At 34.7% G+C, this 19748-nt stretch overlaps 1 pseudogene; it reads left to right on the top strand.

Moving 5' to 3' along the window:
• The first annotated feature begins 7231 nt into the window (after positions 1–7231).
• LOC115966588 lies at positions 7232–16074 on the top strand (annotated as a pseudogene).
• The last annotated feature ends 3674 nt before the right edge of the window (positions 16075–19748 follow it).

Here is a 19748-nt window from a genome sequence, read left to right as displayed (position 1 = left end):
TTTATTACTTTAAAGAAGACTCTTGGTAGGCTGTTAGCCTCGGGTCATGGGTCTCTCTCTCTCACATGGATGTGTAAGAGATCCTAATTAGAAAAAGATTTTTAATTTATGAGCCTCTTGGTTGGTTGAGTTCTGTCTGGAACATTGTACACCTCTTTTAGGTGGGTCCCTTATGCATTTACCTTCTATTGTCTTTAGAATGCTAATGCTATATCTAAGGACTTTTTGGCATTTTATGCCTCAAAACCATTTGCATCAGAGAATTGTAAACCCAACTATTGCAAAAGTTTTTACAATAGTGCTACAGTTCTCTTCTCTCTCTCCTCTATCTCATTATTTCAGTTCTCTTCTCTCTTTTCCTTCTCTGTTTCTCCATCTGCTCTCTCCTTTCTTCAGACCCAAACACTATTCTCCTCCCAACATCAACATCACACATCTCAGTGGATCATTTTTTCTGGTGGGTTACAATCCAGAGGGTTCTATGGTTGCTTTTTTTTTTTTTTTTTTGGTTGTGATTGATGCTTAAAGGGGTTGTGGGTTGTGGTTGGGTCCGGTGTTTGGGTCATTGGTCATGGTTGGGTCGTGGTTGGGTTGTGGCTGAAGTGGGTTGTTGGTCGTGTATCGGCGAAGCTTCACACGGCCTCTCTCTCATCTCTCATCATGGATCGATGAGTTGGGTTTGGATCAGTGGGCTGGGATCGGTTGATGGTGGGTTTGAAACAGTGGATCTGTTGATTGGTGGGTAGATCGGTTGGGTTGATCATCGGTAGCTCCGATGGTGGCTCCGGTGATGATTTTTTTTGAATGGGTTTGCTCTAGTGGGTTTCAAATCGGCAGCTTGGGTTTTTGATCGGTGGCTTGGGTTTGTTGATTGGTGACTTGGGTGGTGGGTGAGGTGGCCGTTGTTTGCTCCAACTAGTTTGATGCTTTGTTTATGTGTGTGGCTCTGTTGATGGTTTGTGTTTGTGTGTGTGGCTTTGTTGATGGTTTGATGGTTTGTGTTTGTGTGTGTGTGGCTTTGTGTGTGTGGTGATGGGTTTGGATAGATTGATCAATGTATCATGGGTATGTGTGTTTGGCTCTGTGTGTTGAACCGGTGCTAGAGGTTAAGGGAGAAAGAGAGGAAAAAAATTGACTGTTGGAAAGCCCAAGAAAACCAAGTTTGAAAAAAAGTGACGGTTGGAAAGAAATAATAAAGAAAGATTAAAAAAATAATATTTTAATAAAAATAGAGTTTTGGGATGTTGAAGGTATTGTAAAATAGGATGGTATAATGATAAAGTGACTTTTTGGAATAGTAAAATAGAGTAGAATTGGAATTTTCCAATGCTAACGCTTTTACATGGCATGGTGAGTAGCAAGTCTCACCTTTATTAGAGCATTAGCATTGAAGAATGCTATTCCATCTCAAAAAGCCACTTTATCATTTATACCACACTATTTTACAATACCTCTAGCATCCCAAACTTTTATTTTTCTATTCTACTCATTAAAATAATATATTTACATAATAAAATAATATATATCAAAACCCAAATAAAAACAAAATCCCAAATCTGCAACCACCTGCTACCACCACTACCACATACAACAGACCCAAACCGAAACCCATGGCCATGCCACCACCCCACGGCAAAAATCCAAACAAATGAAACCCACCTTTGCCACCACAACCAGAGACACCACCATGGCAACAACACACCCACCACCACCATGCAAAGAAACCCACAAAAAATCAAAGAAAAATCCATTCAGAACCCTCATCAAAACCCATCGGAAGCTGATCTCCACGCCTCTATCGGCATTGTCTCCATAACCACGGTCCCATGCAAGATCAATACCCAGCCACAACCACGGCCCCATGCCGCCACTGCACCACCACGACCTAAAACCCATTCCCACAAATCAAACCCCACACCCACACCCACACCACCGGACCCCATTATAAATCACAGAGAGAGGCCACAAACGACAGGAAGGTACCCATCGGCATCGATAGCATTGCTAACCTCCTTGGAAATGGTCTTCATGGCCTCGAAATTGTAGTTGGAGGCGGTGGGGAAGCCGGCCTCGATTATGTTGACGCCGAGCTTGGCGAGCTACCGGGCTATTAGGGATGTAACTGGGGCGGCGGTGGGGGGAAGGTGTGGGTGTGGGAGTGGAGTTTGATGGGGAGAAACAAGGAGTGGGAGACGGAGATACAGAGTGGGAGTGAAGAAGAGTGGAGTGAAATGAGAGATAGGGATAAGAGGTGAGAGATAGAGATGAGAGAGTGAGAGATAAAATATTAATTTTTTTTTTTTTTTTACAATACTGCTACAGTGCAATTCTATTTTTAGAATTGCATTGTAGCAGTATTGCAAAAAAATTTGCAATACTTGCCTTTACAATTCCCTGATGCAGATGATTTTAAGGCTGCAAATGCCAAATTTCCCTTAGATATGGCATTAGCATTCTTCAATGCTAATGCTCTCATAGACTAGAATGACATATGTCTAGCACAAGCTTTAGTCCTTGACTGTACGAGTGAATTTATAAGAAAGGAACCTAACCATGGATCCCAATAACTGAGCAAAAGGTAGAGAGTCAGAATTCATTGAATGAAAACTTGCAACAATGGAAGAACCTACTTTCTAGGTTTTGAACCAACTAGTGGGGTTGATTTCGAGGCACTATGAAGTTTAAGTTGAAGAGTAAACTTTAACGAATAATTGCCGAGTAACAAACAGTAATGATTCCAAGAATTTTGTTCAGGGTGTTCCTATTTCACTTTGAAAAAAATTAGGTCATTTCAGTCTATTTTGGGACATTTTGGTAAATACCGGCTGAAATTCAAGATTTGGCTGGCATGAAGTTTATGCTTTTAAAAAAAAATGTTCTTAAAATCAAGATAAATTTGCATTCTATACACCGAAAAATCTCAAAAGCAAAAAAAAAAAGAAAAAAAAAAAAGAAATGAAATGAACAAAGGTACTTGTACAATAAACTATAAATTCATTTGAAATATTAATAAAATTATTAATTATTTTTGTTTAGTTGTTTTATTAATTTGTTTGTCTTTTATAAACTATAATTTGTTATATTGTTATTTCATTAATTATAAAATTATTAATTGTTGTTTAGCCTAACATAATTTAATTTATTTGTCTTTTACAATGTATTGGTTAATTAAATTATTAATTGTTAGAATCACGAGCCAGCTGTCAATTAGAAAATTTCACAATCACAAATCATAATAACATTATACTAAAAGACAATATCTCACCAACTGACCAACACCAACACACACCAACCAACGGGTAAGAATCATAAGATAAAGCCAAATTCAAAAAGTCAAAAAATAGGCAAAATATTAATAAAGTTAAAACTTCTCTGCTTCAGCCAATCACAGTTCAGATAAAGTTACTTTTCATAGTTTAGATAAAGTTACTCTTAAAGAATAAAGAGATAGAGATAGAGACTCATTCATTTCATTTCAGATTTCACAGAGAGAGAGAGAGAGAGAGAGAGAGAGAGAGAGAGAGAGAGAGAGAGAGAAATACCTTGAGGGAGCATTGGAGCAGCTGAATAGGGAGGCCTAAAGAGTGAAGTCTGAGGTTGAGGCAGTGACCATCGAGCGATCTGCGAGTGATGTGCGAACGATCTCCGATGAGCGACGATGTGCTCTGGACTGCCACTGGACCGATCTTCGATGAGGGGTGACGATGTGCTTTGGAGTTCGGACTGTAACTAGACCGACCTAACATCTAAGGGGAGGCATTGCTCTATTTTTAGGTTTGCTTTAGCTTTAGTGATTTCTGATGTACTAATTTATTGATTTGAGGTTTCTGATTTAGTGATTTGCTCTGTATTGGGGAATTTTTTTTTTTTTTTGAGAATCCGTGGGTTTGCTTCTTCTGTAATCTGTTGGGCTTGTTGTGGGCTTGATGTTGGGCTTGCCATCCATTGTTTTGCTTTGTTACAAATTTTTATTATTTATTTCAGATTTTAGTTGAAATTTTTTTTGGGCTTTTTTTATTTTTTATTTTTTTGCTTGAAAGTGGAACAAATATATATATATTATTAATTTGAGGGTGTTCTTATTTTTTTTTTAAGGGTAAACATATAAATTTTTTTAATTATTATGTATAATTTTTTTTTTCAAGTCAGCGTGTTCCTGGGAACACCCTGAGCATAACGTGGCGTTGCCACTAGTAACAAAGCCCATAGTATGTATACCTTGATTGATGGCTTAAAGAGAATATTTATAGTTCAGTTTAATTTTTATTTATTTATTTTTGGGTTGCTCATTCGCTCCCTATAGACTCAAGTGAGTGGGAGAGGGTATTTCCTATTTCCGTTGCATGCATCCTCATCAAGGGGTCCACCCTCATGTGAGGGTGAAAATGCATGCAGTGAAAACAGAGTATTCTTTTTCAGTGAGTGGATGCATTTTTAGGGTGCTCCACTCAATATTGTATGGGAGAATATTTATATAGTCCCGGAGTAGTGTTTTGGAACTATTTAAGTTAAAGGGGTCGGAATATCTAAGTTAAAAGGGTCGCATGTGGCATGATTACAACAATAAATGTTTGCATGAGGGGGAAAACAACTCTTCGAACAGACTCTTTTTTTTTTTTTTTTTTTTTTAATTTAAATTTTTAGTATCGAGTTTCAAATGTTCTCGACTGAATTTAATGACCTTTTACTTTGTATCTTCCCTCAAATCTCTGAGTGTTCTTTGCTCATATATATTGATCGATGACCGAAGTGTGTTGCTCAGCTGGATGAAGCGGCGTCACCACATGGATGTGGTTTTGGGCTTGACCGATTTGGGCCGAATTAATGTTGGCGCAAGGGCTTGCACAGACTACAGAGACCCTTTTTGATTTTTTAAGCAAAGACTACAGAGACCTATGAGTAGTGAAAGATATCCGTTATTATTGTTTTATTCTCCTTTTCATTGAAAAAAGCGAGAAAAATATTTTAAAGTTAACGTGAAAACTTCGTGAATAAGAAGCAGTTCAGATCATGAGCATTTAAGAGCAATTATCAGATTTTATATTTGCAAAGAGCACGAGTTAAATAGCCAATGGCGTCAGGTCAAACCATTTAAACTAAAGGCTTCAACATGTGGTAGCATATTTTAAGGAGAAAGACTTCAACATGTGGTATAGCATATTTTAAGGAGTGATTTGTTATAATCCTTCGTTTTACTCCAAGAAATTCTGCAGCTGGACTTATTTTTTAATAAGTCCAACTGCAGAATTTCGAAGTTGGGAAATTTACTGCTTTTAGATTGTTGTAATTGGTCTTCAGCCAAAAATAAATATTAGGATACAATTTTTCTGTCACAACTTTTATTACAAGTCACAACCTTGATGTGGTTGACTACTTGATTGTGAGTACTGAAAGATAATTAGTAGATCCTTCTTAAAGATACATAATAAGCAACCAATTACAATTTGTCATGTTAAAATAGTAATAAAATTTGTGGAATAAAATTTGGGGTCTTAGATTAACTAAATAAAAAGATTATTGTGATTGGTTGCACTTTATCTTAATGCCCATTTAGAGCATCTCCAGCAGATTAGGCAAATTTTTGTACTGTTTGGAGAATGAATAGGGACTTTTACCTTTTAGTTACCCACTTTTTCAAATATATTTTCCAACAGATTCTATATCTCATTTAAATATTATTTCTTTATTCATTATTTATTCTTTTTTAATAACTACACATTTTTCAACATCTTTTTATTCAATACTTGATTATTATAATAGAAAAAAAACATTTGAAGAATGAACAATAGTCCATCAGACTTGATGAGTCACTGTTCATGACCCAAAAAAAATTCCAGGTATATAGAGTCCATTGGAGAATGAATAGTAGCTTATTTTGTGGGTTTACTCTCTAAAGTAGAGAGGATTTTGTAATAGGAAGAGTTGACTACTTTTAGTTAGGGAAATGAACATCTATAGCTGATATGCTATATATATATATATATATATATATAAGTTTTGTGTCATAGCTTTTGCCACAATTTTGATGTGGTTGATTATTTGACTAAGTGATGAAAGAAACTTAGTAGATCCTTATGAAATTAATAGACAACCAATTACATTCTATTATGTTAGAGTAGTAATAAAAGTTGTAGTACGAAATTTGTGCTCTTAGATTTGCTTGATAAATTTTTGTTGTGATTGGTTGCACTTTATTTTAATGCCCATTTTAGGTTGGTTTGAAAGGTTCTGCGTTAAAGAGTGGGAAGAGTAGACTACTTTAGACTTATAGCTAACATTCTCTCTCTCTTTCTCTCTCTCTCTCTCTCTATATATATATATATATATATGTATGTATATGTATATTATAGTTAAGATAAAATAAAATATGTTCCATAGTTAGATGAAAAAAGGCATCATATGAAACTTTTGTTTGTGAGTGTACATGCTTCATCGTAAGAGTATTTGCATTAACTCGTGCAAAAAGTCTTATGCATTTTAGCATATATTACAAAAAAAATTGTTTTATTGCAGCGTTTTTTTCTTGGCACTTTTAAAAGCCGTTGTAATAGAGGAGCCTATAGCAGCGTTTTTTGAAACTACTGATATAGAAAATCCTAATACAGCAGCTCAAAACTAGCGCTTTATTAAAGCATTATCAATCCCGGATTGTGAAAATAAGAGATTTATCTTACTACTTGAATTTTTTTTTTTTTTGGTTAAAAAGAAAATTTCTGATACATACCAGCCTTCACTAAGAAATACCTAAAAGTTTGCCTACAAAATTAATGAAAATTGTCTAATCAAGTCCTTTCATGGAGGACTATGCCATTAAACTTCATGATGACCTATTATGAAATTGACTTTAACCTTGAGTAAATTGCAGAATTTTTATCTTTATGTAAAATGATCATTTAACATTGGATATTAATTAGATTGCTCAAAATTATATATTTAATGGTTGCAAGATGGTGTCTATACAAAATTTTAAGAATTTTAAAACACTACTTCAATTAAAACTCAATTACCAATTTTTTTTTCAAACTATTATAATTGCTAATTTTGATTAATACTCATTCACATTTTCCTATTGCATTGATTGGAAATTCCTATTACATTTACGTCACCCAGTGACATTAAGCTTGCATGCTATATCTTCCAACATGACCAATTGAGCTCATAAAATAGTAGGGAGCTGAGAACCCTCTATGCTCTACAAAGGGTTAAGGAGTTGTCTACTCAAGTAGTAACAATGAGGGAGAAATGCACTTGTTATGATGCCATTGAAGCTGAAGTGAGGTTAATGAGGAGGATGTTGACCCAACTATACCCATCGTTTCTCACTATCTCTATGGTAAGAAGTTTGAATTACAAAGTATTTTTTGCGTCCTATTTATTAGATATATGCATGTGCATGTTTAGCATTAAAGCCATTTATTGGGAAACAATAGATTTTAAATTTTCTTTTATTGACAAACAAGCCTCTTAAATGACTATGAGGAGTGATATATATATATATATATATATATATATAAACTAATTTGAATTTGAACTGCCACTCAACATGCATCTCTTAGAAGTGCTTTTGGATGTTAAATATATTATTAGCAATGCGATGTGTTATATCATGTTGTATATGCTAGAGTGGTTGCGAAAGAGGAAGCATAGAATAGGAACACTGAGAACACGAGGGTTACGTGGTTCAACCTTGATGGCCTACATCCATGGAGGAATCTCTTAAGGGCTACATCTTTATCATGTATAAGAGTGTAGTACAATAACTTGTGTTACAATGAACCCTAACATGAGTATATATAGGCAACCAAACCCTAGACTACTAGTACAAGCAGAAATGGGCTTGAGCCTATTGCATTCGGCTAATATGTCTAATATATATCTCTAACATTGGAAATCCTATCCAATATGGCATTGCATAGGAGCTTTTTCAATCTAAAACTGTTCATCATTTGTTGGAGAGATTTTATTTATTTATTTATTTAATATTTTGTTGCTTTAGTGATTTTGTATTCGACCCAGTTTGGCTTTTTTCAATCTATAATTAATGGTACAAACTAGCTAGGCAAATGTTGCCTTGTGATAAAACAATTTTTGCATTTGTCCCACACTTGGGAATCTTTGAATGGTGTTCCTTTCTTGTGAATGGCCCTAGCATGTGTAGTTTTCTAAATCAAAGTTGTTTGAATTTCAATTTTCAACCTGATCAATTGCTTTTTCTAAAATTCATGTCATTTTCAGATAGCCAAACACAAAACATTCACCCCTAGCACCTAGAAACATTTTGACTGAAATTAGAATAAGTTCTTTTTACTAAGGTATGAGAGAAAAGAAAGTTAGTACTAAGCTTATATACCAAGGAAGCTCCTATGGAAGAAAAAAAGAAAAAGAAAGATAAAGGTTCATAATCCAATTAATTTTTATACGACACCTTTCTTTCTTTTTTTCTTCTTTGACTAAAAATTACTATAATCTATTGTACTAAAGATTGAATACTATGCATAGGATATCTATTTATAAGTTTATAATAGACACCTTGTTTCATTGTATTTAGATTTACACTCAAGGACATTAGACTTATTAGCCTGTGCATCTTGAACATTTTCCAAGACATCACAAAAGGCAATTCTGATTGGCACTATCCAATGGGCTTGCATTTTGTCTTACTGGTGTTGTTTATAGATTCTTATGTTGGATTTTGTAGGGGCAGAAAAGTCTTCCTTTTGACAAATGAGATTTGTGTTGGGTTGGGGGCCTAGATCGAAACTCCACAATGGGCTTGAAGCACAGCCCAAAAGCTATTGGTGAAGATTTGAAGAATTCACCTTATTTTATGCCTTGGGTCTAGATGGGATTGACAAGGATTATGAGATGGCTCAAAAATCACTTCCTACAACAGACACGTCAGCACAATAAAAAGCATACTACAATAAAGAAATAGGCCAACAATAAAATAATCAAGTAGTAAATATTCTAGCGGTAAAATGAAACAGAGCAGAATGAACTTCCAGTTGTTAACTATTTCACAGATTAAGGAAGATATTTACATCTTCAAAATCATCATCCATTGGTTCTGGAGAAGAGTCCTCTAATACAATAACATGAGGGAAAAATTCTATAGTAACAATTACATCATAACCTTCAATGGTAAATGAATAAACAAACACCATGGGCTCCATTATAACAAAATGAGGAAACTTAGTGTGAGATGAAGGAAGAGAGAGAGATTCTAGCTAGTGCAGTATGATCATTATGATACCAGGGTATGCCAATGGATATAGTATATGTAGTGAGTAGTGTGGGTCATTTTTGGGTAGTATAAATGAGAGAGAGTGAGTATTTAGTGAAGCTACTAGGGCATTCTGCTGGGGATGGATAAGAGCTTATGAGTAGAGGTGTGAGAGGTATTTGTGAGCTGTAACAATTACATCATAACCTTTAATGGTAAATGAATAAACAAGCACCATGGGCTCCATTATAACAAATAATGAGGAAACTTAGTGTGAGATGAAGGGAGAGAGAGAGAGATTCCAGCTAGCGCAACATGATCATTATGATACCAGGGTATGCCCATGGATATAGTATATGTAGTGAGTAGTGTGGGTCATTTTTGGGTAGTATGAATAATGAGAGAGAGTGAGTATTTAGTGAAGCTGCTAGGGCATTCTGATGGGGATGGATAAGAGCTTATGAGTAGAGGTGTAAGAGGTATTTGTGAGCTAGGGGTTGAAGAACTTAGTTTCTAGGTTTGAATTAAGAATTTAGAGGCTCAGAACCTCACTAAGAGCATAAAGAAAATTAGAGAAAGAGGAAAATAGAGAAGTTTATGAGAGAGTTCTTCTCTATTGGTGTGTCTTGAAGTGTTAGTGGAGAGTTTCATTTATAGTTGAGTTTGAGGTGGTAATTAGCAAATAATCTCTGCTAAATTAGCCTCAATCTTCAAAATATTCTTGGAGAATCATTCATAGGATTTGGCCAAGAGTGGTAAGTTCAGCTTTAGAGTGTTCTTGGTTGTTTTGGGTAATGGCAGCTGGAGTTCTGACTTAGCATTAAATGTTGATTGACCTCAGCTAATGGGATTAGAGCATGTATTAAGCTAATGATCTTAGTTTTGCTGTTGCTAGAATTAGATCTCCCTAAGGTAGATTGTATTACCCCAAGCCAGGTGTCAATCTTCGAGTCCTTTGCTGGGAACTTTGTTGGAGATCCCTTTGGTGCCATTCAAATCACATTTCCCTAAGTTTCCCCATTTGGGTTCATGTGCTTGGTCCATGAACTAGAAAGTACACGTTTTTGGCATAATAGTGAACTGTTTTCAAGTTATTCTAGAAGCTTTCATGGTTTGGTTATGGATGCCTCTAGTCCTTGATTGAATGAGTTGGAGAAGAAAGGGAAGATGACTGGGTGAAGCTTCCCAAAATGTCATGTCATCTCAATTTTGTGACACATGAGAAATGATGAAAATTAGCTTGGCAAGGAAGGGCTTAACCTTTGTTGGACACATGTCCTCTTTTGATCTGATTTGGCAAATTAGAACTAATGGTAATGGGCCCCAGCTATCAACTGGTTGTGCTGAAACTTGACTAGTGGTTAGTCTAACTACTTTAGTTACTCAAGTGAATTTTAGTTGCTGAGATGAGCACATGGATTGGGCTGTTTCGGCTAGGCTTTGTTGTTGGGCTTGTTCATCCATACAAAATGAATAGTTTTGCATGTGTGATATACATGGGCTTTTGTAGTTAATTGATTATGGAAAAAATAAGCATAGTTCCTATAAATTTTGTAATGAGGGATGAGTAATTTATATTTCCCATAAGTTAGGAAATTTAGTATATGAAAATATGTTTTTGCCAAGGAATAGTTTTGGGCTATGAGCATAATGTAATTATTATTGCCAAAATAGTACTTGGGCTTTAGTAAATATGTGCCAAAATAATATTGGGCTTTATAAATAGTTGCCAAAATAGTATTTGGGTTTCATAAATAGTTGCTAAAATAGTATTTGGCCTTTGTAAATATGTGCCAAAATAATATTGGGCATTATAAATAGTTGCCAAAATAGTATTGGGCTTTTGTAAATAAGTGCCAAAGTATTATTGTGCTTTTTGAGATTTTGTAAAAATATTGCCGTGTAGCAATGGGCTTTAGGGTGTTGTGTAGCAACGGGCTTTTAGAAGTGCCATGTAGCAACGAGTTTTTAGAGACGCCATGTAGCAACGGGCTTTTAAAGGGCTGTGTAGTAACAGGCTTTAGATTGCCATGTAGCAATGGGTTTTTAAATGTGCCATGTAGCAACAGGCTTTATAAGAGGCTTTTGTTGGGCTTTTTGGGTTTTGCCCACAAAGTAAATGAATTTGGCCCTTTTTGTGGAGATTTCGCAGCCCAATTTTGGTAGTAATGTGATAAGTATTTTTGTGAAAACCCAAGTTGGATAATATGTGGGATATAATGGGCAAAATCTGTGAAAGAGCCTAAGATAATTTATGAGGCTTATATAGGAAATATTTATGGAAGCCCAAGTTGGGTAATAATATAGAGAATATTTGAGCAATATGTGGGAAGTATGTTGGAAATATTTATGTGGGCCCAAAATAGTTTATGGGCTTGTATGAGTATTTTTTAGTGAGTGAGCTAATGCGATTAGGGCCTGAAAGTTTGTACCTCAACAGATTTTTTTTGTAGTTAAATTGTATAAAAAGTATTTATTGCTTTGTGTTGAAGATCCCTATACCCTTTCCCTTTGAATCAAAAAAATATGTGATTTAATTGGTTTTGGCTTCTTCTCATTCCCATCTTGTGAGCTTTTATCAGTGCTCCATAGTCCAATGGTTTTAAAGTCGGTTTATTTGGCTTCTTCTCATTATTCAATGCCTAAGGTCATATAGGGTTTGGAATTGAGCCACAATTGGTGGACCACTTCCAATTATAGTGGAAATAAACAACTTTAATGCCCTCAATCAATTAATAGACATTTCTTAATCATTTCATGGAATGACCTAGTGATTGATTATGATTGAACTGACCTGCCCTTTTGAACTTGATCTTAGCGAGGTCAATATGCTTACCAATGAGATGTCAAGTCTCACTTACTTTACTATAATAATGCCAATAATGGTGTTATCATATAGGCCCAATCTTCTTCTTCTTCATGCTTTGAGAGTTGAGATTTAGGGGTTTATATTTGGTAGGGTGAAGATCCAAATTCCAGTGGAAAATTCATTATGAGTTGGGTTCGGTTTTTGCCATTACACTTTCTAATCCAAGTGGAAAATTCAACCAAAGTAAAGAGGAGTTATGATTTTCAGGCCAAAGAAGATGGGTTTTTTTTTTTTTTTTTTTTTTTTTTTAATTTTTAAATTTTTTTTATATATTGCTGTGTTTGTTTGTCTAGAAAGTGTGAGCTAAGAAAATAAGATGTTGATTTGAATTTGGATCTTTATTTTTTTTTTATATGAATGCTGTTGTGTTATAACTTTTTAATAAATTATACATTGAAATTTTTAACCTAATATCAGACATGTAAAGTGTACTTGAGTGTGTTTTAATTGCTAACGTGGCACTTGGTAGTAATACTAGTGATATTGTGTCATTTAGCTACTAACTCTATTGTTTAGTACACTAATCTGTTGTGTATTTCTTAATTCGTAGGATGGTGACGATGATTCTACAATGGATATCCAGTCTCCTGGTGCTTAGTGCTTATCATTTGATGATACGCATTAGGCGAAACTTTGGGCCCTATTTTGGAGTAGTTACTATGACATTTTGATATTTATAATAAAGTCTCAAACTTTGATATATAGACACATCATAGTTGGAAACTTTATTATAACATTCTAGACAATTGGAATGTATTATTTTGTGCATGACATTCTAGATAGTTAGAATGTATTCTTTTGTGTAGGACATTCTACCTAGTTGTGTAGAATGTATTATTTTGTTCATAACATTCTAGACACTTGCAATGTATTATTTTGCATATAAAATTCTAGACATTTGGAATGTTATTATTGATATGATGTAATTCAATATATTTAGTTTGTTGGTTTAATGTGGTATTGTATTTGATATTGGAAAATATGAATTGTGGTTCATTACATGTGCTATAAAATTAAAAAAAAAAAAAATTAAAAAAGGCCCTATTGCAGCGCTTTAAAAATCGTCGGAATAGGGTATGGGCATAGGCAAGGCTGTTACAGCATTTTAGAAACGGTGGTATATGGCTTATTTTTAATTTTGTATATGTCCTATACCGGCAGTTCTTAAAGCCTTGGCATAGGCAGAACCTATTGTAGTGGTTTAAAAGCGCTGGTATAGGTCTTGTTATTTTATCCATTGAAAACCTATTCCAACGCATTCGAAAATGTTGGAATAGGTACTACCTATACCAGCGCTTTTAAAAACATTGGTATATGTCATATTCATATTTCCATAAATACCTTATAGGAGCAGTTATAAAACCGCTGGTATAGATAGACCTATACCGATGCTTTATTTTTATTTTTTATTTTTTATTATTATTAAAAAGTGCCAATATAAGCCCTGAAATCTAGCGATACATGTCTTCAAAACTATATGTCAGGACTGTCTCGATACAAGAAAAAGCGCTAGAATAGGGTTTGAAAAGCACCTGGACCTATCCCGGCGCTTTTGAAAAGCATTGGTATAGGTTCGGTGACATTATATTGACTGTCACTGTGTGGTTGTTTAAAGCACCAGGAAAAAAAGCGTTGGGATAGGCACTTTGGGCCTATTTCGGCGCTTTTGGGGCTATCTCAGCAGTTTTGCAAATGCTGGGATAATCCTTTTTTTTTTTTTTTTTTTTTGTAGTGATAAGAATTTATTTATTTTTTATTTTACTTACTTATTTTTCAAAACACACACATCAAATATATCTATTTTACACTAAATTTCATTAAAGAACAAAGTTTGGCTACAAACTTGGTTGTAATCTAAGGTTACAACTACACTTAATATTTTTTTATTGGATGTAAAATTTTATAAATCCGGCATTTGATTATATTTTCTTTTTATATGTTCTATGCCCGCAAAATTTTCAAAAAGATAAAAAATCAATAGCTATGTCATTAATTAAATGTTTAAATTTCAATTTTGTGTAGTTTAAAATTATGAATAAAAAATAAGTTTATAGATCGAATAGTAAATAACATCCGATTGGCATGAAATTTGACATGTATGTTAAGAATACAAAGAATATGCAATCCAACTAATATATTTTTCAAATTATTTTTGTTATTGTTCTTTTCAATTCTTGTTAATTAACAAAAACTATCAAAATATTTAAAAGATCATAGGTAAACATCAGAAAATAAGAAATAGCTCAGATTGAGCCTTTAAAGAGCACTAATTGACTTTTTATATTTGGACAAAGTTTAGAGACACAATTTTTGTGATAACGTTGATGTAATTGATCGTGAATGGTGAAAAAAAAAAGGTCTATGTGAAAGTTATTGTCCATCACTTATAGTTGATTATTTAAATAAGTTGTGGTAAAGGTTCTTGTTTGCATGTGATAAACGTGTTCTACTAATACACGTGTCATGTTGGTTTGTTAGTTAGTAGCCGTTTGTAACATGTTAGAGAAAGTTAGGTAAGGAAAGTTAGCTAGAGATAGAAACCAATTAGTTCGATCACTATGTTTGCTGAAATATAAACAGAGGTGATATAAAGTTCGATAAATTATAGTCCATGTGAAACTTGATATATATTAGAATAATTGTTATGTTTGTGAAGAGCATAGATTAACCAAGCAATGAGATTAGGATAAACTATTAAACATAATGTATAAAGATTCCAACATGCACGTGAGATTAGGACAAACCGTTTTATTTGTGGTTTGTATTATTTGCCGGGCATGGCAGCAAGCATTAACAATATGCCGCATTAGTGGACGTGAAATATTTTTTCTTCTTCTTTTTTTTTTTTTTTTTTTTTCGACCGACTTTCTCTTAAAAAAAATAATAATAATAATAATCACATTTTTATTTAATTTCAAAAGAAAAAAAAATTGTAGCCCGATTACGAAGACTACGATCGGTAAATTAAGACCGATAGATGAGCGAATATATTAGTTGATATATGAGAGGTCAAATCTCAATACCATTGAAGTAATTAAACAAAAAAAATTATTTTTTAAGAAAAAAATAGAAATAAAAGCTACGTTATGTTATGCAGTTCGGCCATAAAAGGCCTGGGAAGACCATCTTTCTGTTTGTGTGCGTAGTTTCATTAGAGAGAGAGAGATAGGTGCTATTAGACCTCACGTTGTTTGCATCCCATACCCACTTCAAGGGACACATAAACCCAATGCTTAAGTTAGCCAAACTCCTTCACCATAAAGGCTTTTACGTAACTTTTGTAAACACACAGTACAACCACAAACGTAACTTCTACTACTTGCTGATTAGATTGAGGGTGATAATAAGTTGACATCAATAGGTTCCAATCTATGGAAAGAACAACCGGGTTGTGTTGAATGGCTAAATTCAAAAGAACCCCACTCTGTATTATATGTAAATTTTGGCACTATAACTATTATGACACCTAAACAACTCATTGAGTTTGCTTGAGGGTTAGCAAATAGTGAAAAACCGTTCTTATGGATTATAAGACCAGATCTTGTGGTTGGTGATTCGGCTATTCTTCCTCTTGAATTTGTTACCAAAACGAAGGATAGAGCCATGCTAGCAACTTGGTGTGCTCAAGAACAAATCTTGAAGCACCAATAAATAGGAGGTTTTGTAACACATAATGGGTGGAATTCAACGCTTGAAGCTGTGTGTGGTGGAGTGCCAATGATCTCTTGGCCTTTCTTTGCCGAGCGACAAACGAATTGTCGGTACTGTTGTACTGAGTGGGAGCATTGGAATGGACATTGATAATAATGTTCATAGAGATGATGTAGAGATGCTTGTGAGAGAGTTAATAAATGTTGAGAGAGGTAAAAAAGTGAAGAAGATTGTAATGGAGTTGAAGACCAAGGCAGAGGAGGCTACGAAACCTGGCAGTTCTTCATACAAAAACATGGAGAAATTGATTACTGAAATTCTCAAAGTTTGAAAATTTTAAAACAAATTAATAAACAACATATGTTCAAGTTTATAATGAACTAGCTTTCCTAGTCTCTCCTGCAATATGTGACCATTTGTAGAAAACCTATTTCTACTTTTGTAGTAATAAATCCAATTATGTGATTTGGCTAAATTAGTATTACATTTCATAAGGTTGTGTATTGTGGTTAATGCTTCAAATTTATTTATTTGTTGAAATGAAATGACACAAAAGCACTTGCATTATCTTATCAAGTTTTTTATTTAGCCTAAAACTTAAATAAAGTTCTTTAGGTGCGGTACTGTAGGTTGCCTAATTAAAGTCAACCATGTGTTTATATTAAATTGGGAAATTTTCAATAATAATAATAAAAAAGAAATGGAAAAATCTTTAATGCATCAATGGATTCCTATATTTAAGAAGATAATTGTGTTAGAGTCATTTTCTATGTATTGACTTATCCTTTGAAAACACGCACTTTACTTATAATTGGGTAGATTTGAGTTGGGTTTAATGTATCAACAAGTGTGTGAAGTTTACTTTAAAAGTGGTATATTAAAGACATGAAGATTGATCCAAGAAACAAGTGGAGAAAAGTTGATTCAATAAAGCTTGACGCTAGGCTCGACATTAGCATCTATCGAGGTTTAATGAAGAAGCTCGACACAAGCTCGATTTATCGAAACTTACGATTTCAGAAATCTCATATCTAAAATTTGGCCCATGATGACTTGGATGTTTAAGGTTTCTCTCTCTACAACACTAAACCATATAAAAGGTTATTTTAAAAGTCATCAAAGACACAGAGACTCAATTAGAGAACTCATACACTCTGTGAGAAGCTATTGTGTTTTGTGCGCCTTAGGGTTTTGAAACTAAGTGATTCGAAACCAAGTGCTTCTTGATCTTCAAAATGTTTTGAAGTGAAAAACTTTGCAGTCAATAACAATCAATTAAGTTACTGGAGTTAGTCATGTACTGGGATCCATACATGTGAAGAAATCTACTATAAGATCAAGTCTAATTAGATATTGGAGTAAAGGTTCAACTGTAGGTTGGTATTTTGGAATAGGCCAGGGTAGTGGTAAAATTCCTCGTACTTGTAACCGTTATGTGTTGATCAGTAGATTCTTGGAAGTGGTGATCTAAAATTCACACAGTGGGGTTTTTGCCTGGCGAGAGGCTTTCCCCATTCATTAACAAATCATCGTGTCAATTTAATTTCTGCTACATTTAGTTTATTTAGTGATTTGTTGGTGCCTCCATGATTTGCAAGTAATTTGATCTAATTAATCAACTTGGGTAATTGAATTAATTAACTGGGGTCAATCTATAACCTAACAAATTGTATCCACCCAAATGAGTTTGTTAAAAGGTTATAGGAAAATGGTCCCAGAACTCCCATAGTGATTTGTTGTCAGCTTGCAGCACTTGTGGGTGCAACGTGCGTAAGGGGAGTATGCCTCGGCCAAGTGGACCGCGGTAGAGAAAAGAAATGAAGTTGCCAGGCCTAGGAACCATGTATATAGTGCCCTTATGTGGAAAGACTAATCTTACTACCAGAGTATAAGTTTGGAGTTTAGGTATGGTTAAGGAAGGTGTTAGACACCTAAGACCACCCGACCTGTGAGTTGGCTTCCACTCATTGTGTCTTATGTCTTAATTTCATTAAAGGCATGTTCACATTGCATTCTAAACTCTCTCTCTCTCACACACACACACTAACATACATCTAAGCATACAACATGACATCTTCATCCCAAACCCTAGCATACATCTATCATGGTGTTGTATCACATATCGCATTCTAGGTAGCAAACAAACAAACATGTATTACATGGGCAAAAACATCACAAGTCTAATTCAAACATCATATTATTGAATCCAAGGCATGGCATACATTCTTACACATTATGTTTCATAAAAAAAAAGATCAAGGTCATATCACAAGCAAATGCATGTTTATATGTATGCATGACTTACCTTACTTACCTTATCGCATCACATTAATGCATGATCATATGAATGCATGTTTATGGTATATCAAAGATTTATAATTGAAAGAAAACCCTAATCTAATGTGTGAAGAATAAATAAACACTTAAACAAAGAAATAGAGGATTGAGTAGCATAAAACAAGGCAAGATAGAAGGATATTGCATAAACATAAAAAAGAAACAAAAGTAAAAAAAGTTGAATTAAGGTTTTGGGCCTGCGTACGAGTATGCATACGTAGGGCCTGCGTACATGGCCCAATTGTATGCATATCCATACTTTGAGTATGCGTACGCATACACACCCAGGAACCCTAACCCAGAAAAGTAAAGCAAAAAAACAGAGCAAAAACTTAAAATGATAAATCTAACAACCTAACATGCTTAAAAACAATAGAGAGGGAACCTAAACTAAACAAGCATATTACAACATAATCAAATCAAGAAAAGCAAAGAAAATAGAAATTAAAAGAAGAAAAGAAAAGAAAAAGGTTTATATACCTCAAACAAAAAAGCTACTTGACTTGTATTTGACCATTTCCCTTAGTCAAATCTACTCACACCAAAAAAAGAAAAAAAAGAAAAGGATCTTAAAACTCGAAGACCAAGACTAGAAAAGGTTTCAATAAAAAAAAATTGACTTGAGAATATTTTGTGAAGAAACTCCTTCTTTGATTCACTATTTCTTGTGAATTTTAGGTTTTCCATTAGGATTTTCTATATATCTTGAAAAGGTACCATGTATGCCTTTTTATATTGAGAAAATAGGGGCTTGGAATGGCTCTTAGACAATGTGAGATTCGTTCCAAACCTCAACTTTAATATAGAAAAACTTGTCTTTTATAGTTTTTGGAACCCTACCATGTGTACGTCTACACATGCATGAAACTTGCATATGTAGATCTAGAGCATGCATAGGGGTGTCCACGGGTCGGTCCGGGTTGGGTTTATGCCCAACCCACAATCGACCCGCTTCCATCGGGTGAACGGCTGAATGACCTGCCGCCGACTGCAGACAACCTTGGGTCGAGTCGGATCGGACTCCGGTGGACAACGGTCGGGTCGGTCGGCCTCGTACTGACTTACAATCACCGGATTTTCGCCGGATTGAAGCTGAAAATCAACCCATCAAACCCAGATTTGAGCAAAAATCACGGATCTAAGCAAAAATTGAAGCAAAAACATCACGTGAAGCTCAGATTTGAGCGAAAAATTTATCTCTATCGCCGGATCTAAGTGAAAATCGAAGCACAAGCACCAAATCTTCGTTGGATCGAAGCTCAAAATCACCACATTAAACCCAGATTTGAGCGAAAATCACTAGATCTAAGCAAAAATCGAAGCAAAAACCACATCAAGCTCAGATTTGAGCGAAAAAATCATCTCTATCTCTGTATCTAAAGTGAAAATCGAAGCACAATCTTCATCTCACCGCCGGATCTAAGGAATAAAACCTAGATCTTCACCGGATCAACCCAAAAACTACCAAACCTTCACCGGAATATTGATGAATCTGAACGGATCTACATAACTTCGGCCTTCTTTCATGGGTTTCCTCGGTCGGATCGGGTGTATCGGGTTTTGAAGAAGAAAACCCACCATCTGACCCGCGTCAGTCAGTTTTTAGGAGTGGAGACCTGTCTCCGACCATCACCGACGTCGGGTTGGTCGGTTTTCGGATCGGTCCGG

The sequence above is a fragment of the Quercus lobata genome, chromosome 11 (genome assembly GCF_001633185.2).
Source record: "Quercus lobata isolate SW786 chromosome 11, ValleyOak3.0 Primary Assembly, whole genome shotgun sequence".
In the NCBI taxonomy this organism is placed as follows: domain Eukaryota; kingdom Viridiplantae; phylum Streptophyta; class Magnoliopsida; order Fagales; family Fagaceae; genus Quercus; species Quercus lobata.
This window is presented reverse-complemented; position numbering and strand designations above follow the sequence as displayed.